Source organism: Marmota monax, unplaced genomic scaffold (genome assembly GCF_021218885.2).
Source record: "Marmota monax isolate L192 unplaced genomic scaffold, Marmota_monax_Labrador192_F-V1.1 WCK01_AAM20220418_F8-fsc00063, whole genome shotgun sequence".
Lineage (NCBI taxonomy): Eukaryota > Metazoa > Chordata > Mammalia > Rodentia > Sciuridae > Marmota > Marmota monax.
The window spans coordinates 3,383,100-3,409,915 of NW_026693726.1; the positions used below are offsets into that span (position 1 = coordinate 3,383,100).

Consider the following 26,816-nt stretch of genomic DNA (forward strand, 5'->3'; position numbering starts at 1 on the left):
TAATGCAATGCCAATCAAAATCCCAACGGCATTTCTTGTAGAAATAGAGAAAGCAATCATGAAATTCATATGGAAAAATAAAAGACCCAGAATAGCAAAAACAATGCTAAGCAGGAAGTGTGAATCAGGAGGTATAGCGATACCAGACTTCAAACTATACTACAGAGCAATAGTAACAAAAACAGCATGGTACTGGTACCAAAACAGGCAGGTGGACCAATGGTACAGAATAGAGGACACAGAAACCAATCCACAAAATTACAACTATCTTATATTTGATAAAGGGGCTAAAAGCATGCAATGGAGGAAGGATAGCATCTTCAACAAATGGTGCTGGGAAAACTGGAAATCCATATGCAACAAAATGAAACTGAATCCCTTTCTCTCGCCATGCACAAAAGTGAATTCAAAATGGATCAAGGAGCTTGATATCAAATCAGAGACACGCCGTCTGATAGAAGAAAAAGTTGGCTATGATCTACATTCGGTGGGGTCGGGCTCCAAATTCCTCAGTAGGACACCCATAGCACAAAAGTTAATAACTAGAATCAACAAATGGGACTTACTCAAACTAAAAAGTTTTTTCTCAGCAAAAGAAACAATAAGAGAGGTAAATAGGGAGCCTACACCCTGGGAACAAATCTTTACTCCTCACACTTCAGATAGAGCCCTAATATCCAGAGTATACAAAGAACTCCAAAAATTAGACAATAAGAGAACAAACAACCCAATCAACAAATGGGCCAAGGACCTGAACAGACACTTCTCAGAGGAGGACATACAGTCAATCAACAAGTACATGAAAAAATGCTCAACATCTCTAGCTGTCAGAGAAATGCAAATCAAAACCACCCTAAGATACCATCTCACTCCAGTAAGATTGGCAGCCATTATGAAGTCAAACAACAACAAGTGCTGGCGAGGATGTGGGGAAAAGGGTACACTTGTACATTGCTGGTGGGACTGCAGATTGGTGCAGCCAATTTGGAAAGCAGTATGGAGATTTCTTGGAAAGCTGGGAATGGAACCACCATTTGACCCAGCTATTCCCCTTCTTGGTCTATTCCCTAAAGACCTAAAAAGAGCATGCTACAGGGACACTGCTACATCGATGTTCATAGCAGCACAGTTCACAATAGCAAGACTGTGGAACCAACCTAGATGCCCTTCAATAGATGAATGGATAAAAAAATGTGGCATTTATACACAATGGAGTATTACTCTGCATTAAAAAAATGACAAAATCATAGAATTTGCAGGGAAATGGATGGCATTAGAGCAGATTATGCTAAGTGAAGCTAGCCAATCCCTAAAAAACAAATGCCAAATGTCTTCTTTGATATAAGGAGAGTAACTAAGATCAGAGTAGGGACGAAGAGCAGGAGAAGAAGATTAACATTTAACAGGGATGAGAGGTGGGAGGGAAAGGGAGAGAGAAGGGAAATTGCATGGTAATGGAAGGAGACCCTCAGGGTTATACAGTGGAGGGGGTAGAGAGAGAGGAGGGGAGGGGAGGGGAGCGGTGGGGAGGGGGGAGGTTGGAGGATGGGAAAGGCAGCGGAGCACAACAGACACTAGTATGGCAATATGTAAATCAATGGATGTGTAACTGATGTGATTCTGCAATCTGTGTATGGGGTGAAGGTGGGAGTTCATAACCCACTTGAATCAAAGTGTGGAATATGATATGTCAAGAAATTTGTAATGTTTTGAACAACCCACAATAAAAAATTAAAAAAAAAAAAAAAAGAAAGAGGAACTGTGAAAACCATTTAGTTCAGGAAGTTGTAGGAGCTGGGAGATTTCTTTAACTCCCCCAAACCTCCCCTGTCAGATTTCAGTGATAGGCAGAGGATAGTCAAATGCAGAGCCCTGAGGAAACATCGCCCATTATTATCAACTCTCTCTATAAATACCTTCAGCAAATATTTATTAATTTGCTTGTTGTGCACCAGGTATAGCTTCAGGAACTAGGAAGAACAGTAACTTAGATAGCCACAAGTCTTTGCTCTCATAAACCTCACATTCTAGGAAGACGGTAAACAAATAAATAGATAGAAAAACACTGCTGCATGTTATGAAAATAAAATGAAATGTGATAGGGTAAGGAGGAGTTCTTTAAAGTGGGATAATCTATGATGAATTCAGCCCACTATTTGGAACTGAGACCTGAAATGACCAAAAAAAAAAAAAAAGTTCAGGAGCTAGAGGGTTTCACACTGAGAAATACTTACTGAAATATGCCTGACTTTGGTGGCTAAAATAAATTCCATTAATATTGGAGGAAACAAAAAGCCTTGTGCAAATGACACTTAACACTTATGAGGATTAAAAATATGGCACTGTTTTGTTATTAGCTTGCACTGACCACTTACACAACCAAAATCCATATTAATTTTTAAACCACAGCTCTTCTTATTGCCCTAGATCTAATTTTATAGCCATTCTAAATAGAAGAGTCAATGGGCAAGAAATAGATGACAATAAGGACCCTCTACTTAATTTCAACAAAATGCCTAAATTAATTCAAAAGGAACCCTTTAATTTACAATTTTAGAAAAAGCAACATGATGGTCCACTGAGAAAAAGTGTTAATTTAAATAAAGTTAGATTTTGTGTGGTTTAAGCTTAAGTTGCATTTTGTTCACCAACTTTATAAACTTATCACAGCAAATTATGATTCTTGTAGCTGTGAGCTTATGTACTCTACTGAGAATAAATCTGCTTATCTGAGTTTCTTCCTTCATCCACTCATTTCATTCACTTACTCTAAAAACTGTGTCCTCATTTGGCAAAGCCAAGTCAATTTGTAGGTTTAGAGTGTCGTCTTTTCATTTTTTTTACCTTATTCAACTTTTTTAAAACTTTACAAAATTTTGGGTACTTTACAGGTATAAAAGTTTAAAGTCTACAATATATATTATTTCCTCAATAATTCTTCAAAGCATGGTCTGGTATCTTATGGGACAGAATAATATTTTTTTTTAAAAGAGAGGGAGAGAATTTTAATATTTATTTTTTAGTTTTCGGCAGACACAACATCTTTGTTTGTATGTGGTGCTGAGGATCAAACCCGGGTCTGCATGCATGCCAGGCGAGCGCGCTACTGCTTAAGCCACATCCCCAGCCCAATAATATTTTGGTCAAGGTTCACCTCTATTCAAACAGTCAACTGTATGTTTGTTAAAACACAGGTTTCAGGCTCAATCATAGACTAAGAAAACCAGAAACTCATGGGATGAGGTTATGAAATCTGCATTTCAAACCAACATCCTAAGTGTTGAATTTTATGCTCCATAGTGAGCCCTTCAATGCATGTTTTCAAAGTCATTTAAAGGAATTAGATAAGATCATAGATCCCCAAGCACTTTCACAAACATCTTGTTCCATTCTCAACAACCACCAGGTGAGGGAGGCAGAATGACTAAATCCTGTGGGTTTCCCTTTACAGACAAGAGAGCTGAAATTCTAAGGGTGGGGGGATGATGCGCCCCCTGCAGGTGATTAGTAGAATGCAGCCTGGGGGCTGGGTTTCATTCTGAGGAGCTCCTGTTCCCTGGCCTTCCTTCCCCACCTGCAGCAAACTTGCCATCCAAGGGACAGATCAGGCAGTTGGTGCTGTGTGGAAAGAGGCCTGGCTCATAGCAGCAGGCTGCTGTGACTTCCCTGACCACATCTGTCATCTGGACCCTCTCAGTGGTACTACATGACCCTTGTTTCTTTAATACTTCTGATCCTTCACAAGTACTTCGAGCATTAAATCATCTAGGTCAAATGTGCCACTGTGAGCATCAGTATCATCTAGGTCAAATGTGCCACTGTGGGCATCAGTAAGTTCTGGGGTCTCTCTGGGTATCTTCTGAATGCTTCTGTGAGCATGGAGTAGGGACAGGAAATTGTGGAAGAAATCAAAGATGTTTTGAGGCAGGAGGAAGCCTACAGAAGGGAGTCAAAGACTGAGAATCTAGTCACACCATGGCATATTTTAAGTACCCTAAAACAATTCTCTTGGAAAAGTCATACAGGGGCAGGCCTCCTTCCTAAAATCCACACTCCAGCTTGCGGAGCAAGGGCAGAGATCTCAGCTAATCACGACAATCAGGGGCTGGCTTCCACTCTGTGCCCCATACTGTACATTAATCTCATTTAATTAGAAGAACCATACAGTCAGGTGGGGAGTACTAATGTAGCAACAGAAGAAATTGAGTTTCCAAGTCAAAATCTTGTTTATATTCTCAGGACGAATGGGGCAAAGTTAAGAGTTTGACCCCAAGACCTATGTGACCCTACACTTATCCTCATGCATTGACCCTGCAGAACAATAAATCCTTCAATGGTTGGACTTAACATAAAGAAATTTAAAAGTCAATATATATATTTAAAAGTCAATATATACTTAAATATATGTATTTAAAAGTAAAGGGTATTTTCTTCTTATTTGGCACTTAATCAATAGCTAACTAAACCTATTTTTACTCAATAAACAGTGCTGGTAGAAGAGATGTGTGATGTTATCAGAAACAAGAGCTGTTCCACACAGATTGTACATTACCCACTTAACAAGAGCAAAACTAGTTTGCATCGATGTGTGACTAGCTACGTTCCCCCTATCCTTCCTAGCAGGAAGACAGGCAGCATTTCTCCAGGAGAATCCACTGCCACCTGACTAAATTAGATCGTCCACATTTATGCTTTGAGTTGGTGTCATTACCTCAGCTGCAGTGTGGGAGTTTAAACCCATAATCTCTGCATATTGAGAACGGATAAGACCCAATATGAAAAACTGCAAGAGCTTGAGAAATTCACTCATCCACTATACTTCATTCTGGTGATGAATTTTAAATGCAGACCCTTCTGAATTTCCAGCAGAGGAAAGGAACTTCTGCTAATTGAATGTTCAATGTACCAACTGACAGAAACTAACAAGTGTACCGCTGAATCACATCAAGTGTTTAGAATGCGACCACGTGACAGGTGTGAATACTATTATCAGATGTCCCTGGGTTGAAGTTTACCACTGAGAGAACAGCTTACATTGAAGGATCATGTACCATTAGTTGGGTGCATGCTACAGGCTGTCAAACCTTAATATATAGCAAAACACTGATTCCATGTAAGAGGGATTTTACTTTTTTTTAATTAGTTACACATGACAGTACAATGATCTTGACATATCATACATTTGAATCAAATGGGGTATAATTTCTCATTTTTCTGAGTGTACAGGTTGCAGAATCACATTGGTTATACAGTCATATATATACATCCAGCAATACTAGTGTCTATTTTATTCTGCTGTCCTGGATTTTACTTTTATGTGTTTTTTCCCCTTCTAAGTCAAATGGTGCAGAAACATGGAACTGATTAGAAATATTTTTTACAACTACATAACAAAAACTTTCAGTCATTGCCTCGATTACCTCAACGTATGTTGGATAACAGTATGAGAGGTATTTACAATACCTTTTTTTAAGGACTATAAATGTATAGTTATCTTAAGCATAGTAATAGCATCCCTAAGGACCAGTACAAGCCAAATATGATAACCCCCTTCCTTTTTTTTTTGCTTGTTATGACTGAATTCAGGTGGAAGATAATTGCTTATTCAAAATCTACTGTTTTCATTTTATTTTCAATTTATCTTTCTAAATTTGGATTCATTTTCTCTGGCCATAGTGTGGAAAACACTATAATGATACTGTGAGGCAGAAATAAATTAGTCCATATATAACTGTGACACAGTTTGTTATCCACTTTTATCTTGTTTTCTTTTATTCTACAACAGTTATTTGAGAGCTCATATGCATGCGCGCGTGCGTGTGTGTGTGTGTGTGTGTGTGTGTATGTGGGGGGGGGGCGGGAGGATAGTGTTAACTTGATAGAGATGTTATTTCAACAGGAGATCATGTCTTCTAACAATGCCATCATGTTTAATTTTCTAAAAAGGTGTTAAAATGCAGAGAATCTAACTGAAATCTACTGAAAAGAACATTCTAGGTTATTTTCTCATGCTGCACTTTATATTAAAAATTCATTCTTAGCAAGTTAAAATTGAGCACCCTTAGGAGTTCTAAGGGCTAAAATCATATTTTGCCTCAGAAAGAATCAATTATTTCACTCAGTAGCATTCAGAAGCCCATTCTACTCCACAAAGCCCAAGGCAGCTCTTTCTATTTATCTTGTTGTAGACTTTGACCCTGATGTCTAAGTTCCTGACACTGCTTCACAGCCTGGAGCTTTACTACGAAGACCTGAACTACAACCAGTTTTTCTGGGGCAAGAATTTCTAAATCCCCAAACATCTTCCATGATGTAATTGGCTTAAAAGAGGTGGAAAATTTAAGGGAAGAAGAAAACAGAGAAAAAAAATGGCATCAGTATGAATGACAAAGAACTGGAAGTGATAATCTGATTCCAGAAATTCACCAGTAAGTCTTTAGCTAGGTTTTATTTCCTTGTGTTTTCAAAGATCAAGTTGCTTATATTTAGTTTATCAAAGTTTGAGTATTTTAGCCAATTGTGGGTAAATTTTTAGCCACTTGTGGGTAGGTTGAGTGTCAATCTTCAGGGAGAATCCAGCATTGTTGACTCCCTCAATGTCAGAAGAATAAATCATTTATATTTTAGTGAATTAAGGTGGAATGGGACAGCAGATTTAAATGTTCATGCTTAATGTTGTTACACGGCTATGAGCTGAGAAGTCGCAGAATTTATTAATTATGAGTTTTAAGTCAAACACTCAAAATGACATTGCATACGACACTCTATTTGCTAGGACCTGACATTTGCATAGTGTTTTTAAGGTTTATAAACACTATTTAATTTGAACAGAATAATAAGTATCCTGGCATTATTTTTCTAATTTAAATAATAGCTAACATTTAGAGACATTCTAAACACATTTCAGGTGTAAATATTAATTGATTAGTACTCACCATTGTATCCTCCTCACAATTCTATTGACTTCATTTGCAAATGAGGAAAGGGAGGATCTAAAAAATGAATGGATTTCTCAAGATCAGGCGGCAAGTGGACAATTTAGGATTTTAAGCCCAACTCAAGTGAACTATTGCTTTGTATATTATAAATAAAAAAAGCAAAAAGGTGCAATTGAAGAACGATGCCATGGCCTTTTTGTGGTGCAATTTGGAAGCTGCATGGAAGCAGAAGGTGTGCTTTCCACAGTGCATTGCATGGAGCACAGTATGCTATGGAGCAAGCAGCAAAGTCAGCTGCTAAACACATCATGTCTGTTTCCATCACTGTTCCCAAACAGACCACAGGTACTCATAAGATAATTTCTCATCACAAAATATAGAGACCATTCAAAGTCAATATTGCACAATATTAACACCACATGTGGTTAAAATAGCAAGGGGGGTGGTAGCAGATGCAGTTATGGAACTTTAATCTGCCAGGGTCACAAAACCTCAAGAGTGGCAAGCTTAAAAGCAGTGAGCCCAACTTCATCCCAGGAGAGCCTGGGCAACCAGGTGACCCCTCCACATGTAAGAGACTTGTTTATGATATTTTTATAAAACATACCTTTTGTGAAAGACACTGCCCATTCATTTTGGAATACTAATTAACTTTGGCAATGCTATTTTAAAAACATCTGTGTGCATACTTGTCAGGAATCTGTAAGAAAATATTGATAATATTCTGTGAATTGAAATGTCTTGCTTTTAAGACTTAAAACACCCCGCCCCCCCACTTTTTTTTTTAGTGCTCCTTACTCCCTACAGGATTTCAGAATTCAGGAATTTAGAGTAATCGCAATACACATGCCTTGATTCCTTGTTTGAGTGTAACCATTGTTAATCAGTATTAGTGCTATTTATTAGTGATGAAGGCCTTATTCTGAAGGTGGCCCTTCAATCCAAACTTAGGCTTCCAGGATCATTACTGACTGTAGAAAATCATTTTTCTTACAAATCTGGTCTCACAGGATTTGTTGGCCCGAGTCACCCTGCTAACTCTTCCGTGAGATAAGCTGCCTGCCTTATTTGTACATGTGGTTAATTACTCAAATCCTGTATGTCATGTGAACTACTTGTCTTCTAAACTCACTCAATCTGAACGGTTGGTTTTCTTTGATTTCGCTTTAGAATGATCCCGTTTTTTAGTTTAATGATATCTTAATTCTCCACCCACATTTTTAAATGAGGTTAATAATAGACCCTATCTCATAGGATTGGTTGTAAGGATTAGTGAGTTAATATACTTCTAAAGTACTTAGAACAGTGCCTTTCATATAACAAGCACTATCTAGTTATTGGTTGAGAGTATTTTTAATATTATTTTTACTGCACACATAATAAGAGATCATGTTATTAACCTTTTGTTAGGTGTGATTTGTCTTGAAAATTTCAGAAAGAGACTAATTGCAAACCTGGGCTTTAAAAAATAGCCTTTGGTGAACACACAAAAGAAGTTCTGAACTAAATCATGGTACCATTGTAGATGAAGGGGGCTAAAAGTCTAGATTCTGTTTTAAACTTTTTCCCTCACAGCTTAAGAGTCCAGTTTGTATGTGCATCAGTCAAAGAAAGAAATCCCACTGATTTAAGCAGGAAGACTAGAAGGGCAAACCCCAGATGTCAAGGGGATTATATTTCAGTACAACATCTACTTTTCAAGAGATGTGATTTGAAGTGCTTTGAGAGTTATTATCTTTTCTCTTCTCTCCTAGATTTTCAGTGCTAATCCTTTTCTGTTCATTGATGTGTGGATTTTTCCCTGTTGTTTTGTCCCATCACTGGTCAAAAAAAAGTCACCAAATTCTTTTCAAATATTATTAGATTATTGTACTTTACTAGGGGCAAGAAAAAGCAATTTTAGAATCCTTTCCATAATAAAAAGAAGATATCCTGGGCTACACCTTGTACAATTCCAGTGACAGCTATGGACTTGTTTCATATGAAGAGCAGCTCCTGGGTCCCAGAGCTCAGTGGGAATGGTGCCCTGGAGCTGCACTATGGGGCAGCACTGAAGATATCCAGATGATAGTGCTTTATTCAATTAGGGGCCATAATGAAAAATAATCTAGATAAATGCACACTTGAGCATAATGCTCAGTGGACTAAAACATTTTGCAGATATTCCAAGAACTGCAAATAAAATCATACTAAATTGATCCTAATTGACATTATTGCATAAAATATTAAATATTTCTTTCTTGGTCTTTTTGCCTGATGCCAGATTCTGCAGTACATTCCAAATCTGATTTTATCTGTGTCTGCTCTAGTTTATGTTCAAGCACAAATAAGAGGGCAGTAGAAAATACTAATATTTATTGTACCATAAACCCTTGTTCCTAATGAAAAAAATAAAGGAAAATTACAAACCCAAATGCAAAGATCTATTATTCTAACATTTTTGATTCAGAAAGACAAAGAATTTTTTTCCCTCTTAGATGGTAAATGCAACTCACTTCATGAAGGAACTTCTTAGAAAAGGAATATTAACTAAATGTTTATCAAATGAGCATTTTAAAATGCTCCAGAAGAGTTTGTGTTTCAGCAGTACTCCTTTAAGTCATTTTTGAAAGCAAATAATTGTCACCGAATGCTATGTGATCACATGTGAACATGCACTTGTGATTGTGCATATGGGTGCATGTGTGTTAAAAGCATACTTTAGCAAAGAATCATGGACCAAGTTTCTAGCTTTAAATCTTTCATTAACTACTATCTGACACTGAACACATTCTTGCTAATGCTCTGGGTCTGTTTCCTCATAAAACAAAGGGGGAAGTTATACCACAATCTCTCAGATTTCTTTCCATTCTAATCCTCCATTAAACAATTTCCCCACTTCCCATCATATTACTCTTGCTTAAAATTATGCCTCCATCGTAGAAAATTACTTATTACTCATAATTGCATTAAATCATTGAGTTGTTGAGTAAAAGCACTTGTCTGTACATCTTGCTCCTCTTTGGAACCATTCTTTAACAATATTTGGATGATTGACATCTCTAATGATAACTGAGTTGGACCAAGTTGGGAAGTTAAGGAGTTGGCTCTTGATTTCTGGCTAGTCTGCATATTGGTGGCCTACATCTGGCCCCCCAACTTTGGTCTCATCCCTTCCTTTTAAAAACACTTTCATCTCTCATCTCTGAGAGATCACACTCTGATTTTCATTCTTTATCAGTGTCCTTTGATGACTATTTTCATCCTACACAGCCTCTCAATGTTGGTGGTATCCCCAGGCCACCTTTCTTCTCTTTTTGTCTCTATCTGCCAGGTTGCAGGCCATCTTTAACTTATATCCTTGACCTCTCCACTTCATGTTGCTCTACCCTCTCAGCAACTTCCATGTGCCTATTTCAATAGCTGCTCAACATCCTCTCTGCTTTCCCTCTTGCCACCCTGGAGCCCACTTTCCACATAGTAGCCAGAGTGGTTTTTTTTTTTAAATATAAATCTGATCACATCATACCTCTGCTTAGCCCCTCCACTGTCTACCCACAGCAATCCAAACCTGGCCCATACTGCTGCTCTAGCCCCTGATCATCTCTCTGATCACTCTCACCTTCCTATCCCAGCCACTCACTCCATCTTCTGGGAATACCTAGCTCATCTATGTGCACATGGCAGGCTCCTTCTCCAAGGGGCTTCCTTCAACTTATGACCTAAGGTAGACACCCAGAAGTCTCTATCACATCGCTCTATTCTAAAATCCCCGAATAGCTCATCACTATCTGAAAAATGTTCAGATCACTTCTCTTTCCCCCATGGAGAACGTGAGCTCCATTAGGTAGAATTTTGTCTGCTTGGTTCATACTGAAATGCTGTTTGACCAGCGCTTGACATGCAGCTGATGCTCAATAAATGCTTTTCTTATTAATGATGAGTGAATGAATTCCTGAATTTTATTTACTGACCCAGGCTAAATCCTTATATTTTACATTTTTCATTTTATAAATATGTAAGGTTCAACATGTAGGACAAATTAAATTTTACTTATATTGTTCATATTTCTCTTCAAAGTTATTGGATTCCCAAATGAAGTGCAAATATGGACCTTCTCTATTTAATAGTAAATAAACTTTTTTTTTTTTGCTAAGACCAATTATCCAATGTGAAAATGATAAAATATTCAGAGACCAAGGAAGACAAATTTTCTACAGGTATATCTTAAGTTTATAAAAACCAACTTGACCATTTTCTAAAAAGATCATAATATCTAAATATATTTTCTTGCTTATTGTATTACTGCTAGACAGAGACACTTCAGTGTTTTATACCCATTATTCTTCATATTATTTCAATATTTTTGCATTTGTCAGGGCATGCCAGCCTGGAAATGCAGCAGTGAGGAACCAGTAACTGTAATTATAACACAATTAAATTCTCTAGTTCAGCTTCCAACAGATAAATTGCCCAAGTTCCAGCAGTCCATTTTTTTTTTTTTTTTTTTTGGTAAACTGCCTTTTTTGTTTTATTGATAGTGACACATACTAAAAAATTAATATATATTAATTATCCATGGTCCTTTATAAATATTTAAAGCTATTTTCAAAAGCACAATTCATACTAAAAAATCATACCATAAACTACATATTTAAAAAGACAAAAATAAAATACATTAAAGATCATAAATCATGATGGGATATTGAGATGGCTCATAACTCTTTCAAATATTCTGATTACAATCAAATGTAGACCTTTACCAAAAAGTTGATAATTCTAGGGATTCCTTTTGAGGAAAGATTTAGTTTTTATGTAATAAATAGCCAGATTAGCATACCTGAAATTCCTATGGTCTTAAAAAGCTCTTCAAAGTCCATTAATGCAAACAGAATATTATAAAGTATTCCGGGATGCACACACACCTTTAAAAGATTTTAACGTACTCAGTTTATATTAAATATATTCCTTGGATTCAAAATTGTTGAGGTTTCTAGATCCTATATTTTCATGTCTTCACAGACTGGATCTGATCTTGAAGCCAGTCTACACCTTCTTGCAATCCTTCTCCTTTTATGGCATCACTAGCACAAATATGCCATGGTTTATCTTTGATGTTCTCTAAACACAGCAACTGAAACACTTTTACAGATGTCACTGCATCTCTAAGATCCATTTTGTTTGCAAAGAATAAGATTGGAATTCGACGGTGTTTAATATCTGGATGATTTGAATTTCTCTATGTTGAATCCTATTGTTGGAACTATATCTTGAGATTGAGCATTTGAAGGTTTAAGTTTGTTAATGATTGTTGTTTTGCCACTGTTATCCAGCCCAAGGCACAAAACATGAACCTCTTTCTTCTTCAGGCCAAGCAAACCTGAAAGTCGGTCTAGCAATCCCATACTGTTTTTCCAATATATACAAAGTGGCTGATCTTGAGGCTGGTCTGGAGCGCCCAGGAGCTTGTGAGGAACCAGAATGAATGCACTCGCTAGTATCAGCTTCTGAGAAGGAAATCTGGTACGGAAGTGCCTCAGCCTTCCTCTCTAGGACTCCATCGGAAAGATCCCTTGTCTTGGGCAAAGCCGCCTCTACTATTTGGGGAAACTGGCAGCTTCAGCCTCAGCAAGAGCATCAGGGGCTGAGCAGGCGCCTTGGCGCGCCCCAGCAGTCTATTTTTATCCTCCAAATAACTACATTTTGAAACAAGGGGTCCTTGGAGTGCCTGCAAACCTTCTTATGGAGATGGTCCTTTCTAATTTAAGAGGCCCGCCCCTTCCTTCCCTCTGCTCCTCATGTGCATCTCCATTGGCCCCCATCTCTGTTTCTCAACTCCATCCTTCTCTCCACACTGAAGGCTGCTAAGCCTCTGGTTGCCTTTGACCTTTGTCACCCTCTTAGCACCACCACTGCCCCCCTCACTGTGTTGGATGTAACTCATAAAAGACTCAGCAAATGCCAGTTTGTGGTCGAGACAGGTACCCAGTTCTTCGGCCTCCCTCCTCCATCAACACATAGTAGTCTATTACTCTATAACTGGTTTTGCCCAGGTCTCTCTGCCTGTCAAATGTGCATACTTTGGCCACATGACCCCAACATCAGTCCCCAACACTGGTCCTCTCCAGAATCCAAGTCTCAGCCTTTCTTCACCATCTACCTCGAGATAGGCAATCATCCCCAGCAATGATGTCTTGGCACCTAGAACCCAGACTCATCTCAGATATACTCTTCCACCTCAACTTCTGCTCCCCCTTGGAAGGGTTATTTCATCATCTGGTCCTCTTGGGTTATAGCAGTTATGTGGTGCACATCTTTATTTCTATTTGTTGGGGTTTCTTCTCCATGGGGACCAGCCCTGATAGTCCATTTGTGATCTCTTCTCCATGACTTACCAGAACTTCATGCAAATTACAAGCTAGCCCAACTGATCAGCCAGCCCACAACCTCCTAAGGGGCCAAAAAACAGGGGCTGTGGAATTGAGGAAATCTTGCTAAGTGCCTTTAGGATGAAAAATAATGTCTCCTTTGTTTCTGTTTGTAAAATAATAGTGAACAATTAGTATGACAATAATAATAATTTCACAAATCAACATTATCTGGCTATCGAGAGATAATTATTTACACTTTGATTTTAAGATATTGCAGACTTTCTGCAATACTATAATATCCTATCTATCATTCTATATTTTCTTTTACAGAGGTCACAAGTATGTTCATGTATTATTAAACATTCATCAAAAGTGTACAGGATTTCATGGATATATATATGTCACTACTTTCGAGTCTTTCCCTTATAATTTTTCTAGAATTATAATAATTCTATGAAAACTTATCTAGACTTAATATTGAATGTATTTCTTACTACTCCTTAAGACCAACTCCTAGAAATAAAACTACTGGAAAAAGGATAGAAATATGTTGCTAAACTTTTTTTTCAAAAAATGATGCCAATTTGACTTTGTCAAAGGATCCTATCCCACTGCATACTCACCAACATGAAGTCTTATTGCAACCCTTGCAATCTTTGCCAATTTGAAAAGGAGACTGTTATTAAAATTGGCATTTCTTTAGCATTACTTTGGTTTGTTCTGCCCTTTGTCTTTTTTGTCCTAACTATTAGGGTAACATTCCTCTTGTTTTCAAGATATTAAGGGTAGGATATTATATTTTTATAGTTTCTATTGAAAAAGTTAGTCTAAAAAGTATGAATTTTATAATTCCTATAAAAATAAATTCCACTCAATTATCATCTTGCCTTTAATTTTATGACCTCCTGCCATTATTAGCTTCTTGATTTTATCATGTATTTTGACAGAGACAAAGTTGAAATTGGGAAAAGATTCATTTGAAGCTAAATCATTTGGAGTGTATATCAAAGAGTTGCTCAAAATCATCTCATTTTCCTTTTCCATTTTTTTTTAGTACTGGGGGTTGAATCCAGATGTGCTCTCCCACTGAGTTAAACCCCCAGTCCTTTTATAAATTTTGAGAGAGGGTCTCACTGTGTTGCTCAGGCTGGTCTTGAACTTGTGATCCTCCTGCCTCACCTTCCTGAATAGCTGGGATTACAGGAGTGCACTACTATGCCCAGCTCCAGAATCTTCTTGAAGCAGTTTTCACAATATTTACAAATACTCCACTTAAATTGGTCCCTGTTTTTGTATATATACATCTAGCTATTGAAAGATTTTCCCTTTCTTTAGTAATGCCTTACAAAGTTGTCTTAATAAGATCACATGGTTCTCTTGAAATCCTGCTCCCTTTTTCTCCTAAGAGACTCCTTCAAGACCATGCAGTGGTTTTCCCCATAATTAGAACTCTTCAAGTCTCAGACTGGTTAAGTAATGACACAAATGGGCCCAAAGAACAAAATCAAAAGCTGCCAATACCACAAAACCCCTAATGAGGTCTTCTGTGGGGCTCCCAGTGTAGGTGAGACACTAAGCTGCCAAGGAGCAGGACAGCCTCACTGGCACCATTGTTAATGCCACCTCCCAGCTGTGCTGTGTCAGACTTGGTAACGAGCACAGAAGCAGTGTGATGGGGCGTTGCATTTCTTCCTGACATTTCCCCCAAGTGACTTTTTTACAGCCTACTTCTATTAATTAACTTCATCTCCTAGCCCTGCGCTACAAATACTTTCTTCTTGCATATCTGAGTGGTGCACACCATGGTAAGCCTCACTTAGGTTGACTGGCTGTCTCAAAAATGACAGCACAACAGGAACAAAATAAAATATTCCAAGCAAGACTGCTGATAAAGTTATGAGAACAAGAGAAAACCAACTTGGCATCAAGATGCAGTCATGGAAAGCTTGTCAAGAATGTTAAAATCATTTTCTCCTCCTTCACAAAACACAGGAGAAAGTATGATTGATGGATAGTTCATAAAATAATGAAAGACACATTTTTTAAAGATCATGTGCTTCTACTTGGCATTCTAATCCAGGCTCTGGATGACCTTTGGAGTCTAAGTGAAAAGATACAAAATTCAAAACCTCAAAATGACATCAGGAAAGACATAGAATTAATTGCCAAAAAATGTTAATTTAAATAGGTACGAAGGGATTGATTTATACATTCAATCAGAAAGCATTTTTTGAGCAATTAGTATGTTCATGGCTCTTTACTCAGTGTTTATGGGGAAAAGAATACAGCTTTCATTATTCGAGTAGCTACTTTGTGTTAGACACATATTAATTCCACTGCTGTAGAGTATGTATTATTTGATCATTCTGCAGAGAAGGAGATCGAGGTTCAAAGCTAAGTAATTTGTTCAGGATTACACAGTGGCTCTTAAATACCACATCCTGAACTTGAACTCAGGATTTTTGATTTTATAAGTTATGTCAAACTGCTTTTAAAAAGACATTAAAAACAAAGAGGACATGATATATACCTAGTGAAGGACACACATAAGCATTAGTGATAGCAAATAGACTGGAGAATTTATTGTATGCAGATGGTGTATAGTTCCTGAATCATTTAATCCACACAAAAACTCCTCAAAGCAGGGTTGATTGTTATGTTCATTTTACAAATGAGAAGAAAACTGAAGCAAAGAGAGTATTAGTAATTTGCTCAAGGTCATCCAGCTGGGCCTTGGTTTCCTAGGGCTGCCATAACAAAATACCATAAATTTAATGGTTTAACTAACCAGATTTATTCTCCTCACATTTCTGGAGGTTGGAGATGCAAAATCAAGATGTCAACATCTTGAGGCTCTAGAGGAGAGACTATTCTGGGTCTTTCTCCTAGATTTTAGTGTTGCCACGATCCTTGGCATTTGCCTTACAGACACATCCCTCCAATCTCTCCCTCCACCTGTCACATGGTGTCCTCCAGCTCTTTTCACAATATGTTCCCTTGGGCATGTCTGCTTCTGCATCTCTTCCTTATAAGGACACCAGTCATATTGGATTAGGGGCTCACCCCACTCCAATATGACCTCATTTTAACTTAACTAATGACATCTGCAATGGCTGTGTTTTTAATAAGGTTCCAAGACATAAACTTTGCTAATCAACCCAACTATGAAGTTGTGAAACTGGACTGGGGCAGCCTGGCTTATGTTCTGTACTCTTGACCACAGGTGTTTTGGTGCTTCTCTGACACATAGTAAATGAATATCTGCAAAATGGTGATGTGCTCTTGCACTGGCAGTAAAATATATTGTTACAAGAGTACAGGGCAGATGATATTTGAATGGAACCTTGAGAGAGAAATGGGACTTTCATTTTTATTAGGCAGACAATGGACAGTAGGATAATATGCATGGAGAAGAGAACTGTTTAGGTATATAGTCAAACAAAGGCATTGGGGAAATGGTATGGCCAGAGCGTACTGGAACATGGAAGGTGACAGAGGAATGGGAAAGAGTTGGAAAGGGAATTGTGGATGCTATGTTTAAAAAGAAGACTGGGACCTAATAATAGAAGGTCTTAAGTGGCACCTAATGCATTAGAACTTTGCTTTATAGATCACTTAAGAGTCATTCATGATACGTGATACAATCATACATGCGCTTTAGCATAATAATTTTGGCCACAGTGGAGAGGATGCAAAAGAGACAGGAATATCAGTTAGGAGGCTATGTAGGAGATTCTTAGGGGCTCCATTTGAGAGGTAAAACTCACCATGATAATTCAATTGGCTGTAGGGAGTAAGGGAAGGATAGAATGTACATTGGATTTATAGGAGATATGATTTCATGTTCAATGACTAGCATGTTGGCTTTTGAGTACTCAACTTCAGAGGAAACTAAGTTGACTGGCCCATCCATGGCAGATTAAAGGTGACCTTGAATTTTCTGATGCACCCTCTATCTAGATGCCTCCTTTCCTTGGTTCTTGGTGGGCTCAGGCATGTCCTGGGACTTCTTGGAGCACCAGAAGCTTTGCGGCTCATAATTTCTAGTAAAAGCCCTCTTCTAAGGCTTTTACTAGAAATTATGAGCAGTCATATAAGAAATCCAGCTATCTGGCTGAAGAAATCACGTGGAGGAGCCTGTATTAGCCCAGCCTCCCAGGTACTCCCATGAAAGTGTCAGGCTTCTGAACAAAGACCACCCAGCTACCAGCTGAAATACACCAGCTGGCCTCAGTTGAGGATCAAATGAAGAATTGCCAAGCTATGCCCTGTTTGAATTCCCAAGCCACAAAATTGTGAGTCATAGTAAAATGGTTAATGCTGAAGCCACTTTATTTGGGTTTTTTTTTGCAAAAGATAACTGGACCCCACCCAAAACTTAATCTCTCATACAGAAATTTTTGTAAAGCTTAGCATATAAGTGTAATAGAAATTAAAATAATCTAAAATGCACAGTCCTCCTTTGATTAAAATTCAATAGGCTGGTAAAAATTCAAGTCATGATTCAGTAGAGGATATCTGTGGGAAAATTCTACTTATTGTTTTATGTAACACAAAGGAAGGGGAAAAGGAAAGATGAAATTGAGGGTTCTTCCCCAAATTTAGCCTGGTATATTCCTGACAGACTACTCGGTGACGGATTCTGATATTCTGGGAACATCTCCCTGAATAGTTTTTAAAATGGCTGGAGCTGCCTAATATCAGTTATTAGTACCAAGAACCAAGCTTCTAAGCTAAACAGAACACTTTGCTTTTCAGGAATGATAAAGCTTTCCCAGGGCTGCCACCTCTCTCCACCTCCACTGTCCTGCCACAGTGAACAGAAATAGAGCATGTGTGGAGAACAATAAGCCTTCAACTACTTGATTGTTGACCAAACTTGAGTTGCATTCTGAGGATTTAAGCAAGTTCAAAGATATGTGTGAATTTGTGCATCTCTGTGGAGCTTCAGTTTATGACTTCTTGTCTTTATCAACTGCCTGCCAATACCATTTAGACTTATTAAATTGTTGTTTGGGTGATACTCTCAACAGATTGTTTTTGTATTAGAGTGTCCTGGCCTGAATTGGCATTTCAAGCCATTCAGGTCAAAGAAATCACATCAGTTTCTATTTTGAGAGTTTAAGAGTTACCTGTTAGGACAACAGATATATATATTCCTAGTAACAGTGATGACTCATCTTGCCTGAATTTACTGAGTCTTTCATACCAGAAGTGTTCTAAGGCTTAAGCAAACAAATGTTGATGACTGACAGAAATTAAAAATAATCCAAAATGTACAATCTACCTGTGATTTTCTTTGCCCTATGAACACTTAACAGTGGATGTAATCAATCAAGTTATAATAAGTCAAATCCCTATTCAGAAACCAAGGCAAGATTGAATCATCAACTCTATACAAAAGGGGTTAGAGTCTCAATCTGTAAGCTTAGTTTGTCACATATGTGTTACCACTAACTGGAACTTCCTATGGTATTCCTTGGTGAAAGCTCTTTGCCTCCAATTTTGTCTCCTTTTCTAAACTCAGAAGGTTCACAATTCTCCCCTTTAAGTGACAAGAAGCAAAATTCTAACCAATAGAAGACTAATGATGATGGTATTTCCCACATTTTCCACTGGAATACATATTAACAATGTAACTATTTTTTTGGGGGGGTGCTGATTAAGGATAATTTCAGCTAGCAAATGTAAGTCCAGCATAATTGACACAAATGATGAAATTCAAGTATGTCAACTTTTATTGAGAGTTAAAATAATGATTAAGAGAACATTAAGTAAAAGCTCTTAATTTGCTAACTGAAACACATAAAGCCTAATTAATAAATTTGCTCATATCTTTTCTTTACTGATAGTAACATAATTTTAAGACCAAAATATAAGACTCATTGTGACTATTACATATCATTTTTTTTTCTTTTTTTAAAAAGCATTCTTGGGTTGGAACCGTTGGTTGACAAAGTTAAGAATGAATTCCAAAACTGTGGATCCATGACAACTTCATATTTCCATATGGGGTCAGAACAAAAAATATTATCTACATCATAAGGCCTGAATTCTACTCATCTCCCCAATAGAGTTAATTCTTCTTTTAAAAATGATTTGATGAAGAAAATATTCTACCTCACTGCTAGGTTTAACAGAAATTGGGATAAATTTGAAACAAGACTGCAAAGCCAATTTCAACTGCTTAGCCAAAGACATTTCAGTGCATAGCTACATTTTTTTGTTTTTACAAAACTTTCATAAAACTTTCTAATGGTTTGCTGATGACATTTTGATGCTTTAAATGAAAACAACAACAAATACTCAAAACCCAAAAACTACAGAGTCTAGACTTTTGCATTTCTTTAGGTAGTGGCTTGATATTATCACTGGTAAAAAAAGAAAATGTATCAGCTTAGGGCAATGAAATGGAAGGAAGTTGGCCATATCAAAGTGCTCCTGTATTGTTAGGGTTGACAGTTGAGGCAGTAACATCAACAGAAAATCCTTAGGGGTAAACCACACATTAATTCAGGGAATACATTTCTATATCACGTATATGACATTTGGAAAATGACAACAGTAGACACACTTTATACCAATAGAAATGGCAGATGGTCTCTTTTTTAGTCTCTATGTAGAAAATAAGATATAATACTTCATGTTGCTTTTAATATAGCTATATTTTGAACTACTTCCTAACCTTCATATAAAGAACAAAATCATTTTTGAAAGTAGGTAAAATGTAAGTTACAAATAGAATGAAATTTCTTGAAATTCTGAAGCTATCTTCAAGGATTTCTTTTTTTTTACTTTATTTTTTCATCATGGTATAATATTTGTACATCTTTATTGGGTATATTATGATAATCACTACAAAATGATCACATCAGGGTAATAAAAACACGTCCATCTTCTCAAATCATTTCTATGTGCTGGGAATCTTTGTGCTCTTTTGTGGTTATTCGAAATACAACATAGATTGTTGTAACTAACAGTTACTCTACTAGACTACAGAAAACCAGAACTATTTCCTCCTAACTGTGATGTGGTATCCTTTACCTAAATTCTTGCTGCACCCCCACCCTTCCCAGTCCCTAGTGGCCACTTTTCCAATCTATTTTTCTGAGAGATCCACTTTTTAGTTTTCACAAATGAGTAAGAACAAGTGGTATTTATCTTTCTGTGTCTGACTTATTTCACTTAACATAATGACCTCCAATTCCATCTAAATTGCTTGTCAGCACTGATTTTGAGAAAGACATATAATACAGAAGAACGCCTCTTTAATGCTTCCTCTGTGTCAGGCATTTCAAAGCATTTCATGCATAATATCTCATTTAAACTCACAGCATCCTAATGAGACACTAAAATCATCTTGTTTATCATACTTTGAGACAAAGATCAGAGAGGTTAGATAACATCTTACAGATGTGGAAAAATTAGGCACAGAGCAATTTAATGCGTTCTTGCACAAGGTCATGAAAGTAGTAAGAGGGAGAGCCAGGATTTAAACCATGCATTGCCTGATGTGGATCATCACTGTCATGGTTTTCTAACTCCAGGAAAGCCATTTTTACACGCTTTGCAACATTTAAGAAAGTCATTTGTTCACACTTCAATGTCTCTATTGCGAACTGGGCATGATATTGTCTTCTTCCCAGGGTTGCTATGAGGAAGACAAGAGCAGCCATGAAAAGACAGAGAATATTGCTGAGCACCTGATAGATGTTGAATAATGATCTTAATTTTTCTTTGGCCACTTTTATATTTTTTATTTATTATATTTGCTTCCAATTAATTTCTTCAAGATATATTGAATGTTTACTTTGTATAAACACTGTGTTATGTATCAAGAGATTTGGTGGCAAACATGGTAAACATATTGCTTGTTCTTAAGGCCAAGAATCAGCAAGCTTTTTCCAGATAAGCCCAGAGAGTAAATATTTTTGGTTTTTTGGGATACATAGTCTCTAGAGAGCCGAACTGCTCACTTCTGTCAGTCTGAAATGAAAGGAGCTATCAAAATTGGGATACTATGTTCCAATAAAACTTTGGTAGGAGTCAGATTTGGCCCATGAGCCATAGTTCACCAATTCCTGCTCAAGACCATTAAACAAGCAATTAGGACATCACATGGAATCGGCTGGGTATATGAAGTTGTAGGGACACAGGGCAGGGCCACTTTTCTTGCTCAAAGATGAGAGAAGGCTTTTCAGAGGTAGTGATTTATGAAGTAAAACTCCAACTATGATTAGAAATTAGCAAGAAGAACTTCAGGAAGAAGAGACGAGAAGAACCAAAGGTTAGAGAGATACACAACCCACTTGAAGATGACCTCATGAATGAATTCAAGGACTGCAACAGAGTGGGCAATGAAAGAGGGCAGGAAGAGGCTGCCCAGCAGGGACCAGCTCCAGAAGGGCTCTGTTAAGGGGTTCAGAGTTGATGCCAATGGGAAGTTGCTGATTGCACATGTGAGTGACAGGATCAGATGGCAGCACTCTTCTGTAAAACAGCAGCCCTCAGGGACTGTTGAACATGAAGGACAATTATCTTTGGCTAAATGGTTCCAAGTTGCTGAGCTTTTTGTTCTTACGCTAGCTTTTCATAGTTTTTTTTTTTTTTCCCATTTCTGCTGTCCAGGTATTTCTGAATGATATAAGTACACCAAAGAAACTTTTTTTTTCTAATCTTCTGACGTTGTACTTCTAATATGCTAAATATTGAAAGCTATTCAAATGCTTTATGAATATTTATTTATTTTTAATGTACTGGAGATTGAACCAGTGGTGCTTTTCAACTGAGCCATACCCTTAGTCCTTTTAAATTTTCATTTTGAGACAGGGGTCCTCTAAGTTACCCAGACTGGCCTCAAATGTGCAATCCCTACCTCAATTCTCTTCAGTAGCTGGGATGATAGGAATGTTCCACCATACCCTGCTAAAATTGTTCTTTTTTTTTCTCCCCCAAAAAAGTAAATAAATTGGGCAAGGAAACTCTTTTATCAGAACAGGATAGGGTTGAAGGGGGTCTGTGCTCTTTGGCCAGCTGTGTGTTTCATGGCTGAGTCAGTGACTGTCAGGTAAAGAAAAGTACTGTTGCATCAAAAATATATGGTTTGCTGAAAGCCATGCAGCTTTCTTACTGAAATTCTGGCCCAAAGAAAACCTTAGACTAACTACCAAATTAAATATCCTACTTCCTTATTTCCACAGCCATCCATATATACCTGAAATATCACCTTTCCAACCCTCTCCCCAGCCACATCTCCAAGACTATTCATCACAGGCCAAAGCCATTTTAAATTCCCCTGCCTGATTATATTTGGTTTAGAAAATATAATCTTAGTGATCTGGACCCAGTAATGGGGGGTAAGCATGCATTTGAATGATGATAGGCACAGTGATTGTGTGTGGGGGGGACAAATTGCTTTATTTCTTATAGTAGAATTAAATCTGTAACTTTTTAAAAAATTGCAAACACCTTAAATTCTTAATAATAAAAAAGTTCATTTTCTCTCCTTATTTCCACTTTCAAATTCTTTAAAGGCCATCATAAATATCAATGGAGCTGAGTCATATGCAATATCCAGATGAGGTGTATAACTAGGTTATAATTTCCTCAGACTTCACATTCCTTGAAATTGAGGCTAGTTTTACTCATCCTTCTATCTCCTACTGTGTCTAGCACAATATCTTCCTCAATTAATCACTGTTGAGTAGCAGTAAGTAAAACAACCCTCACTGAAACTTCCTGACGGTTTCTATTAACTGACATTCTACACAGAGGTTTTCTTTCCCTTCAAGCTAAGAAAAAAGAACATGCTCTTGCTTGCTTCCTATGAGTCCAAGAACAGAGCAAAGCCATTTGGCAGACTCTGGCTCATTCAATATTTATGAAATTAACCATAACCCAGCAGATTCAATCACTTTAGATGCTGTAACAATGGTCCTAACTATTGATCACCTCAAAAATCAATTAAGCCAGGCAGCAGATCATGCCTCCAGATCAAAGGGGTTACTGGAAATCTGCCCAGACCCTGCAGTGGGCCCTGACTTGAGCTGCCCCACATCTGACTCAACCTCCTGAAAGGTCACAGGATAAGAAGGTTGTCAGACTGCTGCCCTGATCTCATGTGAGTTCTAGAATGGCCAGGAATGAAGACAAATGAGGGGAAAACAGTCATGGTGGTTTTCCCAATACCCACCTCAGCACTGACATGTGCTTAAAAGTCTCTCTTTTCTGCCACTGAATTAATTTTTTTAAACATCTTTCCCTAGTTGGTGAAGACGCCACAGCTGCCAAAGAGAAGATAGGACACATCTTAAAATGTGTCTAGAGCTCCCAAAACAAAAATCAGGACACAAATAAAGACTTTAGTAAAATTCTTTACATAAGTCATGTTTCTTTTATAGTTTTTTTTTTTTAACTTTAAAGTACTTCTCTCTATACAGATATTTAGGGATCAGTACATCATCTTAAATGGAAATACTATACAAATGTCACAGATTATCTAAAAACAACTATGAATACTAAATACAGCTAACTATTATTTTCTAATTTAAATTACAACCACCAAGTATCAGGCATGCCAAATACTCCTTTTACTAAACGTCACCTCTCTTCTGACATTTTTACAAAAGAAGCCGAAAGTAAATGTCTAAACATTTCAAAGTAGTTCATATTCGAAAAGCCTTTTATTTATTTTATTCCCTCAGATTCTCTTATAAATATTTATAGCAGAAAAACATGCATTTTTCCTTCAAGGAGAAAAAAAAACAGAAATGATCTATATGGATAGTTTTAGATTTTGTCAAAGTATGTTAGATTAGGTTATGCTGCTAAAACAAAACAACCCCAAATATCAAAAGCTTTATACACAGAAGCCTCTTTCTTATTTTTATTGTACAAGCACAGATCATCAGAGCATCCTGTTTAGCAAAGTCACTGAAAACCTTGGCTATTGAAAACGCATCTCAACACACACTTCCATACTCACCAATATAAAAGAAAAACATAAGTGCAAATTTCATACTGAAACTCAAAAATGTCTGCCCAGAAGTGGCACCAGTTACAATATTCACATTTCATTGGCCAAGCCAAGTCACATGGTCATGCCTCACATGACAGGAATATCTATGAATTGCCCTGATAACTACAATTTAGATGGATTTTACATTCGGAAATGAATCAACAGACATACATTACATGAGCGCGCACACACACATTTAGGCTATAATTACTTTCCCTTTAAATCACCTTCCTTAATTTTTTACCTCAAGTCTTAATTGCTTTCTATCATTCTCTAAAATATACAGTTATATAGTGATGTGTTATTTCAGATAACAAATTAAGAAAAGTCATTCTCAAATGCAAATCAAAACCACCCTAAGATACCATCTCACTCCAGTAAGACTGGCAGCCATTATGAAGTCAAACAACAACAAGTGCTGGAGAGGATGTGGGGAAAAGGGTACTCTTGTACATTGCTGGTGGGACTGCAAACTGGTGCGGCCAATCTGGAAAGCAGTATGGAGATTCCTGGGAAAGCTGGGAATGGAACCACCATTTGACCCAGCTATTGCCCTTCTTGGACTATTCCCTGAAGACCTTAAAAGAGCGTACTACAGGGATACTGCTACATCGATGTTCATAGCAGCACAATTCACAATTGCTAGACTGTGGAACCAACCCAGATGCCCTTCAATAGATGAATGGATAAAAAAAATGTGGCATTTATACACCATGGAGTATTACGCAGCACTAAAAAATGACAAAATCATAGAATTTGCAGGGAAATGGATGGCACTAGAGCAGATTATGCTTAGTGAAGCTACCCAATCCCTAAAAAACAAATACCAAATGTCTTCTTTGATATAATGAGAGCAACTAAGAACAGAGCAGGGAGGAAGAGCAGGAAGAAAAGATTAACATTAAACAGATACATGAGGTGGGATGGAAAGGGAGAGAAAGGGAAATTGCATGGTAATGGAGGGAGACCCTCATTGTTATACAAAATTACATATAAGAGGTTGTGAGGGGAATGGGAAAATAAACAAGGAGAGAAATGAATTACAGTGGATGGGGTAGAGAGAGAAGATGGGAGGGGAGGGAGGGGGGATAGTAGAGGATAGGAAAGGTAGCAGAATACAACAGTTACTAATAGGGCATTATGTAAAAATGTGGATGTGTAACCGATGTGATTCTGCAATCTGTATTTGGGGTAAAATTGGGAGTTCATAACCAACTTGAATCTATTGTATGAAATATGATATGTCAATAGCTTTATAATGTTTTGAACAACCAATAAAAAATAAATTAAAAAAAAATAAAAGAAAAGTCATTCTCAAATCCAGTGCAAGCATTCAAGTCTCTTACATTTAACTCCATTTTCTGTCTTTTGGGGTGAAGAGAAAAGTTACAAAGTCATTCTTATCCCGAGTACAGATTTCATAATTTTCTTATCATGAAATAAAGACAGACTTTGGGTAAAATTTACAAATTAGAAGGTTTCTATATATCAGAGCATGAGGAAGATGAATAATCCATTGAATCTTTCATTTTGGCTCACTAGAGCCTAAATATATCCAGTACTTGAGCAGATGGACATGGCATAATTCAATAATAATATGAATATCCCAAGCCAAAATGTAAATTTCTTATGCTTTAAGATTTGGATGTATACTTTGTGTAGCTAAATATTCATTTCAAGAGATTATCTAGCTTTTAGTTATATAAACTTACAGAAGATTATTCTTAGTGACACTGTATTTATCATTCAAAAGGCTAACATCATAATATAAAAAGCTTTACCTTAAATAATAATCCAAAAATTGTTAATTAGCCAAATATTAACTGAGTCTACTAAGCCCTCTGCCACAAGGGATCCAGAGTGGAATGAGATTTGACTATGATCTTCAGTCCATAGACTGGTCTGATTACCGTTCAGTGAATTTCCTCCATTGTGTGTAAAAATCTTGTGTGCATCCTCTCCTTAATATATTGAGAATTTGAGTCAATGTGAATAGAAAAATTGGAGGAGAGTAAGGGATGGGATTAAGAAATATAAATATAATTCTTGACTTTTCACTGATAACTAAACACATAATGAGATTCTATGATTTTGTCTTTAGGATTTCTAGAATAAATAATTTCTACTCCCATAGTAGGTAAGACATTTTTGTATTACTTCTGGAAGAAGTCCACCTTGTTCTATGCACCCATCAACTCCCAGCTTAGTCCCAGACTACCAATGTAGTTATTAGGTTGATTTATGTATTTATTTATATATTAAATATCTCTTTGTAAACATATATCTGTAAAGAGCTGTACATATTTGTAAAGAAATATTTTAAATCCCAAACCATTATTGCTCCCTTGGATGCCCTGAAAAGAACAGATATGGGTGTCTGGCTATAGAAATCTGTCCTTATTTGAGTCAGCCAATATGCAGTTATGCAAAGCCTTAATGGACCCACTCAATCTCTGCCTAAGAAACTAGAGCAACTGAATATCTAGTGTCCCAGCACTGGGAAAGCACACT

At 37.2% G+C, this 26,816-nt stretch overlaps 1 protein-coding gene and 1 pseudogene across 2 annotated transcripts in view; both read right to left on the minus strand.

Annotated features, from left to right (window-relative positions):
* Kcnb2 (potassium voltage-gated channel subfamily B member 2) overlaps positions 1 to 26,816 on the minus strand; it is a 408,319-nt gene that overhangs the window by 326,618 nt on the left and 54,885 nt on the right. The gene's annotated exons all lie outside the window — the stretch shown is intronic.
* LOC131424794 (ADP-ribosylation factor-like protein 6) lies at positions 1,612 to 24,909 on the minus strand (annotated as a pseudogene).